This window comes from Thunnus maccoyii, chromosome 19, assembly GCF_910596095.1.
Source record: "Thunnus maccoyii chromosome 19, fThuMac1.1, whole genome shotgun sequence".
NCBI lineage: Eukaryota > Metazoa > Chordata > Actinopteri > Scombriformes > Scombridae > Thunnus > Thunnus maccoyii.
This window is the reverse complement of record NC_056551.1, coordinates 23329855-23349197: the sequence shown is the minus strand read 5'-3', so window position 1 is coordinate 23349197 and position 19343 is coordinate 23329855. Positions and strand designations below refer to the sequence as shown.

Sequence of the window (19343 nt, the reverse complement as noted above, 5' to 3'; positions counted from 1 at the left end):
GATGCATTGTACTATGTTAAAAATAAAAAATAGGAAAAGAAGGACTATTGTACTTTTATGGGCAGTGTCATTTTGAGGCTATTTGCATTTTCCGACAAATCTAAGATAGACCTTTCATTGCTGGAAGTGAACTGCCGGAATATGTTCATAAGAAGAATAAAATGAATCATGCAAGGCACTTTGTCCCTCAAAACAACACTGTGTATTGTGCATTGCTGAGTTCTGTCCAAATGCAAATTTAGAAAGAAGTATTAATATGTTTCCTTCAACTTCTTTAATGCCCAAAGACAGGGATGCTGCCTCTTTCAGCACTTGTTTTATATTACATGAACGGAACTTTTTGTTTAAAAGAGATCCATTCTACTTCCCTTTCATATAATTTGATTTAATGACACTGATTCAGTGATAGTTCTCACACTCATCATGCTCTCAAAGGGCTGGTTGGTTGGCGTGTGAGTCACAGACACCAAGTTTAGAGGATGTGAACTGACGGAAAAATGGTTACCTTTGCAGGATGTGGTTGAGTGGGGAGATGGGGACGGTGATTCGGAGAGCTTTCTTCTCACGAACTCTTCCTTTTGACAATGAAAGGAAAAAAGTTTCTCTTTTTGCAGCCCTGTGCAACTCAAAAGCTCTTCTGAGGGCTATTTATTTCATCAGAATTATTTATAACATTTAATAAAATTACACATACTGCAATGCATTTTACTGTGCAATGAAATTATGAGCAAAGAAATCACAACAGAGTGATATTTATAGAAAAACTATCTGTCTGTCTGTCTGTCTTACACATGAATACTTGATTAATAATCAAATAGGCTATTATAATATAAAATGACAAACACTCACAGGGTGGCTTTTTCTGCATAAATAACGTTGCATAAACAACATTTTGCTAATGATGCACGTCTACTTTTGCTTACAATGAGTCATTTCTACATTGCTGTAAAGACCTGACTACCTCTTCCACCACTGGAAATGAGATTAAAACTAATAATAACACAAATTCTGTGACAAATATGAGCTATGTATCTATTCTAAGCCAAGAATATGCAATTTACTCATCACATTGAGTATTACTGAGCTGTCTGAAAGAAAGAATTGGAGCAAATATGTCTCTATGTGGTCAGGTAACTCATGCGGTGCAACACCTCCATCAACTGACTAGCTGAACAGGCCGTGACTTATATTCAACGCACCCTCCTCAATGGCGCCGTGTATGTATAACTAGAGTCTTGCTGCTCGCTGCTAGTAACCTCACACTGCTAAATGGGAAACTCTGCTGGAAACTGCTGGAATAAATTGTCGCTACTTTTCTTATATAAGTTAGTAGGGAAGCCAGCCGAGCCACCAACAGTTCAATATCATTGTGGGACATCGCTTTGAGCGGGAAATAACCCTGTTTGTCCCGCAGTCCCGATGCTAAGGGACAGTTGGTCGACCGTTAGCTTCGGTTGCAGAGTAGTAACGGCCACAGACGTTTTTCTGTTCCCGCTCCGATGGCTGTGTGTGGTCGACTCCTCAAGAATGTATACTCCACCAAGATGAGGACCTTTGCTGTACTTCACTAAGCTAAGTATTTGGTGCTTGTGCTAACATAATATATTTTGAGTGGATTTTTGGCTCTGTTTACTAGGGTTTATTGCTAGCATATCATACAGGCTGTGTGTGCTGGTTAGCTTGTGTGTTATGTTTTAGCTGTCTAGTTTCTGTTTAAATATGCCGCTGCTATCCTACCTGCACTCACAGAGCACTTTATTAGGAACACCTGTGCAATCTAATGCAATCCAATACAACAGCGCTGCTATAAATTCTACTTTTAAAAAGCTTATATATTATCAGTTTTGGTTGACATTGTCAGAAAGGTGCTAATTCTACTTTATGTTTATTATTCAGGTCATAGTGGGTGGTGGTAGTGGTGTACTTGAGTGCATTATATTGAGAAGTGTTTCTAATATTTTGCCCCTTCATGCATGTTAATTGGATGGACAAAATATTATTAACACTTTTCAATGTCATACATGACTGGAAACTGAATATCTTCTGATTTTGGACTGTTGATAAGAGAAAACATGACATTCAAAAGACATCACCTTAGGCTCTAAGAAATTATAACGGACTTTTTCACTATTTTTAGACATTTTATACACAAAATAATTAATCGATTGATCGTTAAATGATCATTAGTCGCAGCCCTACCCACTCAAATGTACACACTCACACTAACGATATAAAAACCCATCTCCCCTTTTACAGACACAAATCTATCACACTTGCACATGAAACACTGTCACAAATATAAAAAAAAAACCAAAACAGATAAATCAACATATTCTCACGAGCACTTTCAAAAGTTCAGTATCCCTTGCGGTTGAGAAGTCAATCACTGGGAAGTGACGTTGCTGGAATGAAGATGTTCCTAAGCTTTGACAGGGCTTCAGGCATGGGATAAACATTTGCATTCTCTTTCCAACACTCAAAGACTGCTGAGTGGAACAGATGACACAGTCCTGTACTCGTAGATCCATTGCAGCTCCTCTGTTGGCTCAATATCAGCACTGAATGAATCTCCACAGAGATGTTCCTGTGTTGTCTTGTTGTTTGCCTCGGTCAGTTCCAGCACTGCTCTTGTGTGGTACTTTTAGTAGATAATCACTTAGGCTTACTGTACTTCTTGGAATACCTGGACCATAAAGTATGTGCATGGTGCTTGAAGGAGGAGGAGACTTACATAGACTTGCTCATTTCATCAACTTCTTTATTCAAACAGCATTGTGCTGAATCAAAGCCCAACGTGTCAGCTTACACCTTCATCGGGAGCCAAACAGGAATAATAACTTGAAAACCAATTTTCATACATTTTCAAACATCACACAAGACATCCAAAAGGATAATTACATCATTCAGCAATCAAGCCATCCATTGTATTGTTTCCTGTATTTGCTTTACACATTATGGCACCATCTTGTGGTTAAATCCAAACAAATCAATCCAGCCAAAAGAACAAACAAAAAAATCAAATTCCAGTGTAATTTCCAACAAAGAGTTGCAAGGCGTCCAGCATCAGCATAAATTTTATGCGGTTGAGGTGCTTCTTCATTTGATACTTATGGTGCACAAATGGTGGAAGAGATGGGGGAAAAAGAAGTAAAAACGATTTGGGCCTACATGTGGAGCTGGGAGTACTAACAAGAACACAGAACGGAAATGTTTATCAGCACTAAACCTGTGATACAAGTTGTTCCTTGTGTGCTTCTGGGAGGGAGGACTGCAAACAGGAAAGCAGATTGAAAATTAATAAACCTCTGATAGAATTACACTTTACACTCTGCTTTCCTCTATCAGGTGAACGTACGGAAATGGATGGTAGCAGGGGTAACAGTGCTGTATGCCCACCAACCAGTGGTCTAAGAAGTACTGAGATACTTTACTTAATTAAAAGTACCAATATCGCAATGTAAAAATACTCCATTGCAAGTACAAGTGCTGCATGAAAAATCCTACTAAAGTAAAAGTACATAAGTATTATCAGCTTGGTGTAGTTAAAATATTGCAGTAAAAGTAGTGGTTTGGTCCCTCTGACTGATATATTATTATATATGACTTCATTAGATTATTAATACTGAAGCATCAGCATTAGAGCAGCATGTTACTGTTACTGCTAGTTTCAACTACTTAATATATATACAGTTAGCTAGTTTAGTCCAGTGGTTCCCAACCAAGGGGTCGGGCACTCCACTATTTTGATAATCAAATAATCGTTGTAGTCATTTTTGAAGCAAACGTTACAAACATCTGTTGGTTGCAGCTTCTCAAATGTGAGGATTTGAAGCTTTTATTCGTCATACATGATAATTAACTGAATATCTTTGGATTTTGGACAGTTGCTCAGAAAAACACAAGACATTTGAATATGTCACCATGAGCTCTACAAAATTATAACAGGCATTTTACAGACAAAACGATGAATCAAGAAAATAATCGGCAGATTAATCGATAATGAAAATAATCGTTAGTTACGGTCCTAGCTTGATTCTTAAAGCAAATTGAATCTTTTCCTTGTGCCACTTGTTTTAAATCTGTGTCTATTTTCTGTAACTGTCTTAACTAATAGTAACTGTGGTTTGTTGTAACTACAGTACATGAATGCAACATAAAAGATTTGGGTTCACAGCCAGGCCACTGTTCACAGTGTTAGCTGAGCATCTGGATGTTTACGGTGGTTTATGAGGGGAGTCAGTGAACACTGCTTTAATAATATAGCAGGTAAATGGACTGGTGCAGCAGTGACCTGTTATTGGCATAATTCTAACAACACGGACAGATGCTTTACAGGTAAAGAAAGCAGCTGTTTGTTGTTGTTCTGCTTGTACACTCACAAGCAGAAGAAGAAGTATGCATGGTCAGTATTTATGGGAAAAAAACTGTTGCTAAAGTATGTTCTTTCAATATGTGTCTTTTTTATGCTCTTAAATGCTCTGGGAAAGGTCTGAAACATTGATTCTTTATTTAAAATGCGTATGTTAAGTATGTTAGACTCAAATATGTAAATGCATAAAACTTGACTCTGTTTGTGAGTTGAAACAGAACAGTTGAGATGGATGTCAGTGATTCATCCAAGCTCTGTTTTGGACTTGGCTTGAACGAAACAAACAAGAGTGACAAAGCAGTAATAAGTACATAAGCCAGACATTGAGGATGACAACAGTGTATGAAAAGGCCCGGATGCCTCACCACTTTAGGATTGCTCTCTTTAAGTCAAACATGAAGTACTGATGCCAGCAGCATCCTTCAGACTAAACAACCAGAGTAATGAATGCGTTATTTGGTTTAATGGAAAATATCCCTGCTTTGACTCCATGTGGGGTTCCAGACATTTTGATCATGATTCAGAGTGAACGCAGCAGTATTTGTTAAACATGGTTCGTAGATATTTACTTTAGACTTACATCATGCATCTTTTATCTCTTTGGAGGTGAAAGATCAGCTATTACACATTCATAGTGCTTGTCCTTGCAGGATTCAGGATATCGTCTCTGTTAAGTTAAAAGGGAAATAACATGCTTTTTATTTTATTTTTATATATTTATATATTTCCGATTTGGGCTCGAACATCTATGGATGTATTTGAGAAGTTTCCTTTTCGAGTTAAGAATAAGAAAAAGGAGTCTGGAAACTGTCGGAAGTCTGCCGAGAGGTACAGTAAATAATGCAAGGATATACCAGTACAGAACCCAGAATGTCAATATCAATCTGGAAATATGCATGATACGTCGCCTTTAAGGATAGATTTTGGTGAAGAAATGCCAAATAGTTACCTGTAATTGTTTCTTATATGAAATGAAAAGGAGGATTTGGGTCTAATAATTGATGATTTATTGGCATATTTTAGGAAAATGCCAAAAATTCACTGGTTATATTTTGTCAAATGTGAATATTTGCTGGTTTTCAGTAAACTGAATACTGTAAATGTGGGGTTTGGACTGTTGGTCAGACAAAACAAACAATCTGAATATGTCGTAGTCATCACAAAAGATTCATTGTGATGAAAATGATGCAGCTAAATAGATTTTTGAATAATTTCTAAATGGCAGCATGATTTAATGGTTTAATCTAGAATCAGAAAATATTTTCATTGAACAATGCTCAAAAAAGACATCAAAATTCACTTGTGAATGAGAGTTCAATAGTCTAATGATAAGTTATTACAAATAATAAGTGGCTTCAGGTTATTCAAATGAGTGATGACAACAATAAAATTAGCATCGATCCCCAGACAATAGTTGTACTGAGAATTAAAACCAAGACTTGCAGTGGGACAGCTTTCATTTTAGTGGTTATTTGAGGCACAGGAATATTTTTCATGTGTATAATGCTCAGAAATTGAAACAGCCATTTCAGTTTTGTGCATTACCAAAATAACTTTGTAGGTCAATAAATTACTTTCTCCAAACATGGACAACAAATCAAATTCATCAACTGTGGTAAGAAAAGTGACGGTCAGTTTCTATTTGTGCTGTCAAACTGCTCTGACCAGATTAATGCCACATGGCCCAAGACATAGTTGTGATTCTATGTCATGTTTTTTTGGCTTCGGTGGTCAGAGTTTGTTGATTCTTATGTAGAAGCTTTCTGGCATCGTCCTCAATGTTAAAAATCATCTCCATGTCTTTCCTTGTACTTTTTTTCCCCACCGTCCTCGTGTTCCCACAGATTCAGGTCAGACAGGACGTGAAGCAGGAGTTAGCTTACTCACACTCATATATATACAGTAGCAACAGCTGATGTCTGATGATGTAACCATTTTAAAGACTCTGCGTAATGCAACTTTAACCAGACTAGAAGCCAGAAACACTCTACTAATTTCCCAGATATGTGACTGTTTGAAAGACTTTGGCAGGAGTTGGCTGGTAAAATTAACAAAGTGGTCATCTGCAGGAAGGAACAGTCTCTGGTTTTCTAGGTAAAGATTGTAGATGATGTGTCAAATGTGACTTACCAGAAATAGTCCTGCAATCATTTTTTTCTCTCTACTAATGGCAAATGTTGATGAACTTTCCTTGTTGATCGTATTATATGTCCTTTTGTAATCTAAACATTTACTTGTGCTGTCATGGCTGAAGTGCGCTGCCCTCGACCCCCTGAAATGAAGACATATTTTCATAATGGCGATCTTCATGGCACGCTTGGTCTCCAGTGTTTGTTGGAAGTTAGACAAGGGGATTAGGAGGGACACCTGCAGTTCCTCTGTATATTTAGTTTTCATACTTTTTGAAAGTCATATTCCAAGATCTTGGCTTTAAAGCACAGGACACTTTGTAGTTGCCAGAAAGTGCTGCATTCAACTGAAAACAGCCTGAAACTGGCTCACAATCATCCACTGGGTATGAAAGTGTCTATAGAAATCCTGTAACATATTAGAAAAAATACATTATCGCACATCAGAAACCTTGGAGAGACATGCAACTGATTTTCCTCTCATCAAATAAGTCAACCAATAAACAACCAAGTCAAACAGTAATATGTTGGGAGTTCAAGCTGTAAACGCTTAAAAGTGGAGCAATATGGTGATCACATGGATTTTACAGGAGCCAAAGTTTCCATTTCCGTGTCCTAGATGCTGTTTTACTGCTTGAGCTTCAGCCAAATAAGCTGAGGCTAGATTTTAGTAGCATGATTAAGGCCAATGAAAAAGCCTTAACTGTTGTGCTATTTGTGTCTGTCTAAAAATCAAGTAAATATTCTCTTCAATCTGTCAGAATTCATTGATGCAAGAATCATATTGTACAGTATGGTACCATTATAAATCAATATTCATAAATTGCAACCGTGGTCCTCTTCAATATATATATGAATGAATCAGAAGGATAATCATTAGCAAATGGACTTTTATTGGGTGTGTTTTTAGGCTGGTTTAGTCTAAGGTGAGAACTCTCTAAATGTTGGTGTTGTATTAAAAAAATAAACTAGTCTATATCTAAAAATATAGCCTTTATTGTCCTCTTCACATTTTTTCACATTTGTAAGATTAAAAATGATATGTATCGGCTACAACAAACAGATCATTTCCGTCACCGGCCCTCAAATTCCATATTGGTGCATCTCTAAGGTCGACATTTGTGGTTCAGAGTAGAGCTGAAACAATCAGTGAATTGATTGAATTAATCAACTATTGTGATAATTGATTTGTTTTGGTTATTTTTCAACATTCACTGTTTCCAGCTTCTTAAATGTGAGGATTGTTTACTTAAACTGAATATCTTTGAGAAATTTGAATTTGCTCTCTCAGGCATTTATAAATTGCAAATTATAAGTCGCTTTTAGCTATTTTAATGATTAATGGATTCATTGAGAAAAAAAATATGGGTTATTTTCAGAGCAAAGTCTGGTGAACTCTGCACCCCAAGCGGACTTTCTGGTATTCTGCAGAAAGTCCGGCCCATTGTGGACTTGATGAATTATGGATTTGGACAGCACTCGACACTTCACAGGAACGCACCTGTTAAGTCTGCTAGTCTGCAAGTATGGTGAAGTCTGGACATTTGGATTCAGCCTTAGTCTTGTTATTCTTCTAAACAACACACATGTTCTCCATGAAGATGCCAAACGTTATCAGTGTAATTTTACAGATCAATAAGCAAATGCATCCACACGTAATTGGTGGTTCATCTCTGTGCCATATGTAAATTTATAACTCTAACTCATCAACCAAGCAGTGAAATCTTCAACTGCTTTTCACCTCCTGTTTTCACAGTCCTGTACGTTTCAGGATGCTAACACAAGCTGTTGCACAATAGATCATTTTTATCCTCAGGAATGTTTATGCTTCCTAATTCTGTTTTTCTTATGGTCGGTGTTATTAGGTACTGCTTCAACAGAGTTACTACTGAGGCTGTCACAAACCATTTATATGGAAGAATTTGAATAGATATTGAAAGAAACCTGCTGGTATCTGTCATTGAGTGACCTCAAATAAGGCAGGTCACCCTCGCTTCTTCTTGTAATGGCAGATTATTAGTTTGTGCTATGTGAAGAAATACAATTGCAGCTCCTCTGTGTTCATCGAAGAAGATTAATGTTCTTCTGATGAGTTGGCTACTAATGACACAAACACAGAAGATTTAAAAAAATCTAATTCGAAGGTTTATTTGTTCTTTATGTAGCGTTGTATCTTGTTCTTGTCTATTACCGTGTCCCACATTGGCTGACTAAATGCTTGTTAGTGATGAAAGCAGGTCACTCCCTGGGGTCTTGTCAATACATAATTAAAAAGACAGGATACAGACAATTTTCTATGGCACTCTGCTCGCACAGATTGGACCACTGGTTTGTCAGGAGGCTTTGCTATAGTATAGTGTAGTTAATGTTATATATAGAAAACATGAAATGTATCCTTGGGGAATTTCGGAGGTGCAATTATTACCCCTGGTAGATCATATAACCAACATAACCACCCACATTTTATCAGAGAACATTCAAGACATTCAGTTAATCAAACAACTATCACTCATCAAATGTAATGTATTAAGGTTGAAGTTATGAAGGGCCAGCTGGTGTTTCACAGACAGTCATGATGTCAGTGGCTCCACTGATGAGACCGTGGAGTTTGCATGACCGGTGACTAACTCATTTGCAGCTGAGTCATCTTCCACTTGGACAACAGTGAGTTCATTCACTATGTTAACTCTCTTTTGGTGAGTCTGTCTCTGTCGCTCTCTCTCTCCATGTACAGAAGTCTGTAATAGGGATGTCAACGGTAATATTTTTGACCGGTTGCACATGCCAGTCTATAGATTAATTTGCATACTAGGACTCGTCACCCAATGTTATTCACGTAAGCTCAATCAATGCCAAATTTCGGTACCTTGTGGGACTAAAAGCGCAGCCCTAAAAACAAACATTTACCGCCCAAAGCGTCTCACAAGGAGGCTCTGACACTGACAGTAGCACTAACACAGAGATATAAAGAAATGTGACAGATCCATTTTACCAGCCTGCGTGGTGGCTAGCAGCTAGTTAGCATGGCCAGCATCGTTAGCATAGCCATGCCATCCTATGTGTAGCCCATAGACTGTATAAAAATAATGTGTAGCCATGGTGTCTCCGGTGTAACAGCACTGTGTTGGGCAGGTAACAGGTGTGTTTACAGTGTTTGTGTGCTCTGAAAGACTTTATGGCTCGGATATAAAGTCACATAGCTGACAGACTGTTAGCTTAGCATGCTAATCCTATGGTCTGTCTGTAATAACCATCACCCAGTTGGTGTACCAAATGATTGAGACGAATATGAATGTGGTAGAGGGTGAGGGACTGAACAAGCTAATTTGGTACCTCAAGCCTGAGTACATTATGCCATCGAGAGCTACTGTGACTAAACGCATTGAAAACACTTTGAGGTGAAAAATGATGAGTTAAAAGTCAAGCTAACCAGGGCAGACAAGTTAGCTCTGACCACTGACTGCTGGACAGCTCACACAAACGAAAGCTACATCACAACTTTTCTTAAAAATTAAGCAGTCAGTTACCAGTTAATGGGTGTCTATCGAAAGCAAAATTAAGCAAAACTGACATCCCTAGTCTGTAACCAGTCTAGAAGGTTTTTTGAAAATCGTACACAGCTTTGTTAATTGCTCGCAAACATAACAGTAACAGGAAGAGGGCAACAATGTCATTATCACTGTTTTTTCTTTTTTTAAGTTTGCCAGTGCAATGAGCCATATCTCGATCATGTCACCCATCCTCTAGTGAACCTATTGACCTGTAGCATGCTTGTTTCCTCTTTCCACTCTGGAAGCAGTCACTTGGCAACTAATGCAGTAATTGCATCACATGAGCCTCTGATTGATTAGATGTGCTGAAATCAAATAAGAGAGGAATTTAAATATCATCTGCTTTTTTAAAATGACAGATTTTACTTGAGTACATTGTAAATTAATCGCTAATGTTATAATTGGATAGTACCACAGTAATGCATGTACTGAATCAACTTGAATGTAATGACCTTCAAAGAAATCCTGAACTTTACATCAATAGTTGTGAGGAATATTAGCACCTTTGGTGGAATTCATATAGTCATTAATCAGCTATATTGTTATTTCCAAAATAGCAGCCTTTCACTAAAATAAATTAATTGTCAGTTTCCAGGACCAGAGTGTGTTTTTATTGGTGTTCTTGGACCCAGTAGCCTTGTTCAACAACTTCCTGGCTGAATTTGAGATCTTCCAGGGCCTCCTGGGGCCTTGTTCCTTTTGGAAAGACTCCTGGAGAAAAGATGTTTATAGTTGAAGCTTTTATATCCATTACACAATTAATGAGGTTGCCACAGGACATCCAGGGATGGAGAGTCTGATAGCCTGATAAATGTCTATAGTGGGCTGAAAACCTTCACCCCTGGTTTTATAGTAGGCAAACAATACAAATCAATAGATCTATATCATTTAATTTCTCTCTAACAAGAGTTTGTTAAAGCCTCTGGGAGTGTTTTCTTTCAGGAGATTTTAAACATTCCAGACACCGGAGATCATAACCTCGTACAAACAGCCAGAACAACATTCATTACAAGCAGTCACCCACTTGATCTTTTCATCGCAGTGCATATCTAAAGATGATTCTAAAAGTCACTTTTTCAAATATGACTTATATATTTTATGTACTTACTTTCATCCTTGACCTTTTTAGCACCACTCTCTAATAAGGCTCACTTTATAAAGGATGTTGTAACTAATGGCCTTAATGTCAGTACATCACTTATTGACATTTACAGGTCAAGTATAAGCCATTCATTTTTGGGTTGCCAAACTGTGGAAAATCCCTTTGGTTGTGTTTATCCTTCTTCAGTGTGACACTTGCTTTATCTTTTTGGCTAGCTCTTTAATTCATGAGACTAGTTCAATGGACTGTTTTACCACTTGCTTTCTGGAATAAGGCTGCAGAAAATCTGGACCAACATTAATTTATCAACAACTTTTCAACACTTAAATATATGGATAATTGTAAAAAGCTTTTATTAAATACTTGTTAACATTCATAACTGCTTACCAGGGGCCGTATTCACAAAACATCCTAAAGCTAAGAGTAGCCTTTAACTGGCCAACTTAGGAGAAACTCCTAAAGATAAAAGGTATGTTAGTCCTAACTTCCCGACCCCTAGTTTTTTATTTAAGACTAATTCACAAAGCATTTTAGCGCTAAAATAGCTTTTAAGTCTGAGAGAAGTTAGAGGAAGTCCAGAGGGCTCCTAAGTCCAATCAGTGTAGCAATAAATTAAAACAATACAATAACACCAGAGATGATGGTTTGCACAACTCTCTATTACCTGAACACTGGAAAATACAGTTTGAACACAGATGAACTTAATGTCAGAATTATTGATCACACCAAAATTACGTTCTTCAGGTTCCATTTTGTTTGACAGTTGAAGTGAACGTTAAATAATCACCAATTGCAATAAATAAATGATTGAAACTGATTTTATGGCCATTGGTTTACCTGGTAAAATAGGCGCTATATGTAGAGTTTTCCCATCAAAGGATGAAGATTTGTTAAGTCAGCTGGAAAAAATATCTAAGTATCAACATGTAGATGGTGTTTGATAAAAGAAAGGAGCTTTTAGTGGCATTTAGGTGGACTCCTAGTGGCAAGTTAAATCATTTTCTGACTGCAGCCCCTGATGTCTCATTACTCGAATGTGAGAAACTGAGTGTGAGTATTTATAAATGGATTACCAACATTTAGAGCATTATCACTAAATAGAAAGGATAAACACCAGTCAAAAGGGTTTTTCACCACCTAACAACCCAAATGTTGTATTTATTAATGGATTATTACTGACATACACAGACCCTCCCTCCTCCCTCTTTCTATCTCAACCCAACCGGTCAAGGCAGATGGCCGCCCACCTTGAGCCCGGTTCTGCTTGAGGTCTCTTCCCGTTAAAGGGGAGTTTTTCCTTGCCGCTGTCGCCAAGCGCTTGCTCATGGGGGAATGTTGGGTCTCTGTAAATCAAAGACTACAGTCTAGACCTGCTCTATGTGAAAAGTGCCCTTATATAACCTCTGTTAATATTTATGACATTATTTATTAGCCATCATAATGCATTAGTTACAATAAACCTTTGAAAAGGTCACTTATTACTATTATTAGTTGGTTATTTTCAGCACAAAAGCCTGGAACGACAAACTGTTCGAGTTGCACAGGGCATCTTGATTGTTCTAATTTATGTTAATTATCCACCAGAGTTGTTTCACAGTTAACATAAACGGTTGTCTTGGCTTCCTGCAGTGATGCAGTCATCAGATTGTTTTTATCAAGAGCTTGGTTTGCTTTGGTTTCCACTGTAAAAACTTGCTTACACTTTGGCTTTGTCTGACCTGGTTTATTGCCCCTGAAACAAAAAGTCTGGTGTTGCATCTAAAGTTATAAATTACGGCCCTTCATTTCAGTGCCAAAATACACATCTGCAATACAATACCAAGGAATCCTGCGTGTGGGATGGGAAATCCTTGGGAATAAACTCTGCTAATGCTGGCATCCATCCACAGATGACTTATTTGAACACTGAGACTAAGAGCCCAGCATCATCTGGTACAATATTGTTGATCCCATCCAAAATAGGCAGCATTGTCCTTGTTTGATTAAAAGTTTACAGATTAGCCAAAAAATCCAGAGTAAGATGATTCTTGTCAGCCAGTTTTAAAAACATTTGCACTGATGCTCTCGTTCCCTGGAAACCAAATATTTAGGCTAAAGCAGTCCAGAAAATGACATGTCATCCTTTAGGGATTTCTGATGAATTACGTCAACAAAAGGGCATTGATTACAGTCTGGATTACTTCAAGACAAGTGAAAACTATCTTGTTGGTTATTTATTGCTGTTAAATTTTGATTCACAGACAAACATAAAAGTACTATAAATTTCACATTCACTGTCTTCAGCACTTCCCACTATTCGGGCTAAGCTGACGATAACAAACGCTCTGACAACGTGTTAAGACATTTCTATGATTTTACTCTCCAATCTTGAAGCACTTGGCACCAACGTTGTGTGCCATCCTGTTTTCATGTTGAGCTCGAGTTACACGATGCAAATAGATTAACAGGGTTATGCTGTCTTTTCAGTGCTGAAAAACAAACACAAATGTGCAGTATAGCTTATTGTAGTAAGGTTTTTAAGTTTGATATCTGATGTATATAAAATGCTTTTACATGCTTTTAAGTTCTTGCTGCAGCAATCATCCATATCAGCAGTTATTTGTGTTTACTTGGAGTTTTTAGATGCCATACACTGATTTGGAAATTGTTAATCAAAGTTGCCAACACCATCTAAAAATCTAAAAGCGACAGCGGTGGTAATGATATTATGCAGTCACTAAATACATTTTGCTCAAGTGCTATATTCACAGTAACCATAGTGTACTTGAGTATTTACATATTGTGAGTATTTGATTAATTTTTGAGTTAGTAAAATGTCAGAAGATGGTGAAAATGTTACGAGGAGATAATAAAGTAACTAAGAGATGGCAATTTAGGGGAACTGTGGAGGTCAAGATGAGATCTGGAAGATCAAGAAAACTCTCAGAGAGAACTGCTGCTGGTCAGAAAGGAAAATCAAACCCCCATTTGACTGTAAAAAAAACTTGCAGGAAGATTTAGCAGACTCAGGAGTGGTGGTGCATCGTTCCACTGTGCAGCAATGCTTGCACAAACAAGACCTTCATGGAAGAGTCAGTAGAAGAAAACCTTACCTGCATCCTCATCATAAAATCCAATGTCAGAGGTATGCCATCTACAGAAGCCTGATGTGTTCTGGAAACAAGTGCTGTGGACTGATGAAGTTAAAAGAGAACTCTTAGGCCACAATCAGCAAAGATATATTTGGAGAAAAAAAAGGAGCAGCATTTCATGGAAAGAACAGCTTGCCAACTGTTAAGCATGGGAGTGGATCTAATCATTCTTTGGGGTTGTGTTGCTGCCAGTGGCACAAGAAACATTACACGGGTGGAGGAAAGAATGGATTCCACTAAATACCCGCAAATTCTGGAAGTAAACATCACACAAAACTATGGGTAGATCTTGAAAGAGCTGTGCATGCAAGACGGCCTAAGAATATTGCAGAACTAGAAGCCTCTTGCAAGGAAGAATGGGAGAAAATCCCAAACACAAGAAGTGAAAGACTTCTAGATGGCTAAAAAGCATTTACAAGCTGTGATATCTGCCAGAGGGGGTGTTACTAAGTACTGAATATGTAGGGTGCCCAAACTTTTGCACATGCCACAATGATGTTTTTATTTTTTTATTTTTGTTAATCTAACTACAAAGGAAGGACTCTCTGTAAGTCTTTCTGTCTGTACTTTGCGTATCACCAAAACTGTTCATCTGAAGAGTAGTGTTGAATTTGGTGCAATTTGGACATGCAACATGTTTAATATTAATAAACTTTGAATAAACACGCTCACCTCTGTGTCATGGGTTGTTTTCACCAAAAAATAGGTGTTTTTTGTACTCCATAATAATAAACCCATAAGCATGAAAACAGCGGGTGACCAGGGCTGTACAGCGAGTCAAAGGAAGGTTTCTCACATTATTTTCTCTAAAAAGAGAAAAGTAAACAGTGAACAGCTTTTGATCGACAATGGACAGACTCTTAGGCTACTTCCCACGGACAGTTCAAAACCAGAATGTCTCAAGCACAAATCTTTTGGGCAAACATACTGACTCAAATGATTCAAACTGAAGCCACAGAAAATAAATGATCTAAGAGCTCAATTTGATCAATCCACTTTGGGATGCACATTTTTTGAAAAGCTCTCTGTTATGTATTTTATTTTTAAACGCAGCCCTCATTGTCCTTGAAAAGAACGTTTTGAACGGGCACTGTACTAGTTTATGACATAAAAAGTAACTGCATTAATGTTTGCTGAAACATTAATGCATCTTTTCAATTAAAAGAATCACCGAAATATGTTATTTGTCAAGGTGTGCCCAAACGTTTGCATATAACTGTATATACAGGGATGTGATTTTGGCCTATATGACTAAACTGACTGCTGTCAGTCCATTCTAGGGTGCTCCAGCATTAGCTGCAGTGATAGAGAGATCACTGGGAAATATGGTGGGTGTTATACTGTAGACGTTCTCATGACAAATGGACAGAAATAAGGCTGAGAATTAGCCGAGTGTTCCTTTTAGGAACATGAGGTCAACTGATGATACTCAGAGGTAATATTTAACATGTTTGGATTCCTCGAGAGAGGAACCAGGGTGATATCAGCCAACATTTATAGTGAAATAGGGAAATTCTTGTTTTGGTCACGGAAATTGCAGCGTTAGCACTGGCAAACAAGCACAGAGGATTTCCCAATGCCTTTTTGTTTGTCATGACCAGCATAAATCAGTGGGCCAACGGTTAGTTTTCCATGGATTCCTTCAGGGCAGCCTCTTCAGGAAAGAGATCAAAGAAGCCAAGAAAGTATCCATGTCAACTTTACCTCTAACCTGCTAGCAACTCGAACGCAGAATATTAACAACAGATTTCACACAACACCTTATAGACATATATTTCAATGCCTTCTCATGACAGTTATGTGTTTTAAATTTTTTGGGTGCTGAAAGTTAACCCAGAGGCCAACTGGTGTTGTAAAAACATTTTTTCTTAGGGGCTTTTTGAAGGCCATAAATTTTGTTCATACTGACTGGCTTTTGGTCGACGTTTTGTAGGTTTTAGGTTAAATGAGAGATAAATACATTAATGGCCTAAAGCAAACAATGCAATGTCATTGCAAATAATTCTGTTAACTGTATCCCAAGGTTGAAGTTTATAGGACAACGACTAACTGCATGGACTGTTAGGTCTTAATCTTGATAGATTCTCTTGATTCTCTTCCCCACAGCTCTCAAACATGCTATTGTTACACCACTGTTAAAGAAGAACAATCTTGATCCATTTGTCCTAGAGAACTATAGACCAATCTCAAACCTACCATTCCTGTGGAAAATTCTTGAAAAGGTTGTATATCAACAATTACACATGTATCTGTCATATAACAATTTCTTTGATGTTTACCAGTCTGGTTTTAGAGTTAACCACAGTACAGAAACTGCCTTGGTCAGAGTTGTGAATGATCTTAAAATTAGCTCTGACAACTACAAAGTTACTGTCTTAGTACTTCTCGACCTCAGTGCAACCTTTGATACGGTTGACCATGTGATACTTCTTAAGCGCCTTGAGAAACACTGTTTAGGCCTTAGAGGCACTGTTCTTAACTGGCTTTCCTCTTACCTTACTGGTAGATCTTTTTCTGTTGCTGTTGGTAACTCTGAATCAGAAGTAGTCAGCGTTCCATATGGAGTCCCTCAAGGGTCAATTCTTGGCCCTCTACTGTTTAATTTGTATATGCTCCCACTTGGGTTCATCATTCAACAATACAACATATCATATCAGTCCCATGCTGACGGCACACAGTTATACATATCTGTTTCTGCCAACCACCTTAACCCAGTGAGTGATCTCATCCAGTGCATTACTGAAGTTAAATATTGGATGGCCAAAAATTTCTTGCAGTTAAATGAAGACAAAACGGAGATTCTTTTAGCAGGTCCGAAGGCTTTAAGACACCAGATTAACTCCTGTCAACTCCCCTATCAGTAAAACCCTGTGATCATGTCAAAAACTTGGGTGTGATCTTGGATGCTGATCTTAACTTTCAGAAGCACATTTCCAGTATCTCTAAGACTGCTTTTTATCATCTTAGAAATATATCCAAAATTAGATCTTTCCTGTCACAGTCTGGTTCTGAAAAGTTGGTTCACGCATTAATTTCCAGTCGACTAGACTATTGTAATGGACTCTTTGCTGGACTGGCAAAGCAAACACTTAATAAACTCCAGCTTATTCAGAATGCTGCAGCCAGAGTATTAACCAAAACCAGAAGGTGTGAAACTGAATCACTCCTGTTTTAATTTCTCTTCACTGGCTCCTAGTAAAGCAAAGAATTGATTTTAAAATACTTCTTATTGTTTTTAAAGCTATGAACAGCCTAGCTCCCACCTACGTTGTTGATATGCTCTCTGAATACATGCCAGATAGACCCTTGAGATAATCAAATAAAGGTCTCCTCACCATACCTAGAATAAATACTAAATCAGCTCATGGTGCCTTCAGCCATTATGGTCCTACTCTTTTCTGGTTTCTATTATGGTCCTTCTCTACCACATGAACTCAGGTCTGTTACAACAGTGTCTTCCTTTAAAAGCAGACTAAAAACATATCTTTTTTCACAAGCTTTTAGTTAGTTTAATGGGTGAAACCTTCTTTTTAGAAACAGTATTATTATTGTTATTTCTTTTAACAATGATAATGATATATATATCAATCAAAGCTCAAAGTTGGTGTTTTTGTTTCAAGTCCATTGTGATGCAGAACAAAGACAACACAACAAATAATGTGTCACTATCCCAAAAAAAAGCAACTCACTGCACTGCAGGTACTCTAGGAACAATACAAGAATAAGTGCCCTAACACTCCCTTCAAATTCATCTTCCCTGAGAAAAATGTATCATCCAAACAAGTGATAAGTGCAGGTTTAACACAGAAAGCAGTCTCCATCATCGCTCAGTAGGCGCCGTTTGTTATGAATGATATATACATATATATATATAGTGGATAAGCCAGTTTTTTTTTTTCAAGGAAATTTAATAAACATCAGCTGAATTACTCAGTCATTGAAAAGGAAACACTAGCCTTGATTTTAGCTTTGCAGCATTTCAGTGTGTATGTTAGCTCTATCCCTGTTATGGTCTTTACAGATCACAATCCTTTAACATTTTTGAGTTCCTTACAGTTCCCTAACCAGAGGCTGATTCGCTGGGCTCTGATGCTCCAGTCCTATAACTTAGATATTCGTCATATCAAGGGGCGGGACAATGGGGTGGCAGACGCTTTGTCTCGGGCTCCCTGTGAATGATGTACTGTTTTTAATGTGGTTATTTTGCTCTGTTTGGTTCCATCATCTTGTTGTTTTCTCTTTCTTTCCTCTTAATCAGCTTCCAGGATCCAGTTGCTGAGGATCGAGAGGGGGGAATGACAGGGTTATTAGGGAACAAACGGTGAGGTGTTACTTTATTTGGTATTATATATATTTTGATATTCTGTATTGTAGCTTATACTTTGTTGTTTTGTTTAGGTATCTAGTATACATTAGTTATATGAGAGAGAGAGAGAGAGAGAGAAGAATCACTTGTTTTGGTGTCAGGGTTCCCTCTGGGACCCTGACTTTATTGGTTTGTGTCTGTGTGTCTGCAGGTCCTTGGATGGGTGGAGCCGATGTCATTTGAGTACTAACTGGGAACACCTGGCCAGTGCCCCAGAAAGCATTTAAACCCGCCTGCCCTGATTCCAGTCTCTCTCTGAGCCCTTCTCCACTCACCACGCTGCGGTTGTTATTTGTGTTGCCTTTTTGGTTTTGTTCTGCACTGACAACACGCACCTCACATTATACAACACATCCACACACTTTCAAACACCACTGATATTGACTTCCACACCCCATTGCAATTATTGTTATTTACTTTAATAAACTTCAGTTTATTATTGCTGAGTTTGGGTGTGCGTCTCCCTCCTTTGTTGTGGCCTGCAAGCCTGTCATAATTATATATATATATATATATATATATATATACACTGTCTTATATGTTTTAATATGTTTTTATATATGTAACATCTTATTTTATGTTTTATCTTATTTGTTTTATATATGTAATGTTAATGTAATGTATTTGGAATGTATGATCTTTACTTGTTTTTAAGCACATTGAGTTTATGTATGAAATGTGCTATATAAATAAAT

The 19343-nt window shown here is 37.6% G+C and overlaps 1 long non-coding RNA gene across 1 annotated transcript; it reads left to right on the top strand.

The window, feature by feature from the left end:
• Positions 1-12468: 12468 nt before the first annotated feature.
• LOC121885543 lies at positions 12469-19094 on the top strand. The gene is made up of 2 exons (XR_006092581.1): positions 12469-18603; positions 18800-19094. It is a non-coding gene; the product is annotated as an uncharacterized LOC121885543 (long non-coding RNA).
• The last annotated feature ends 249 nt before the right edge of the window (positions 19095-19343 follow it).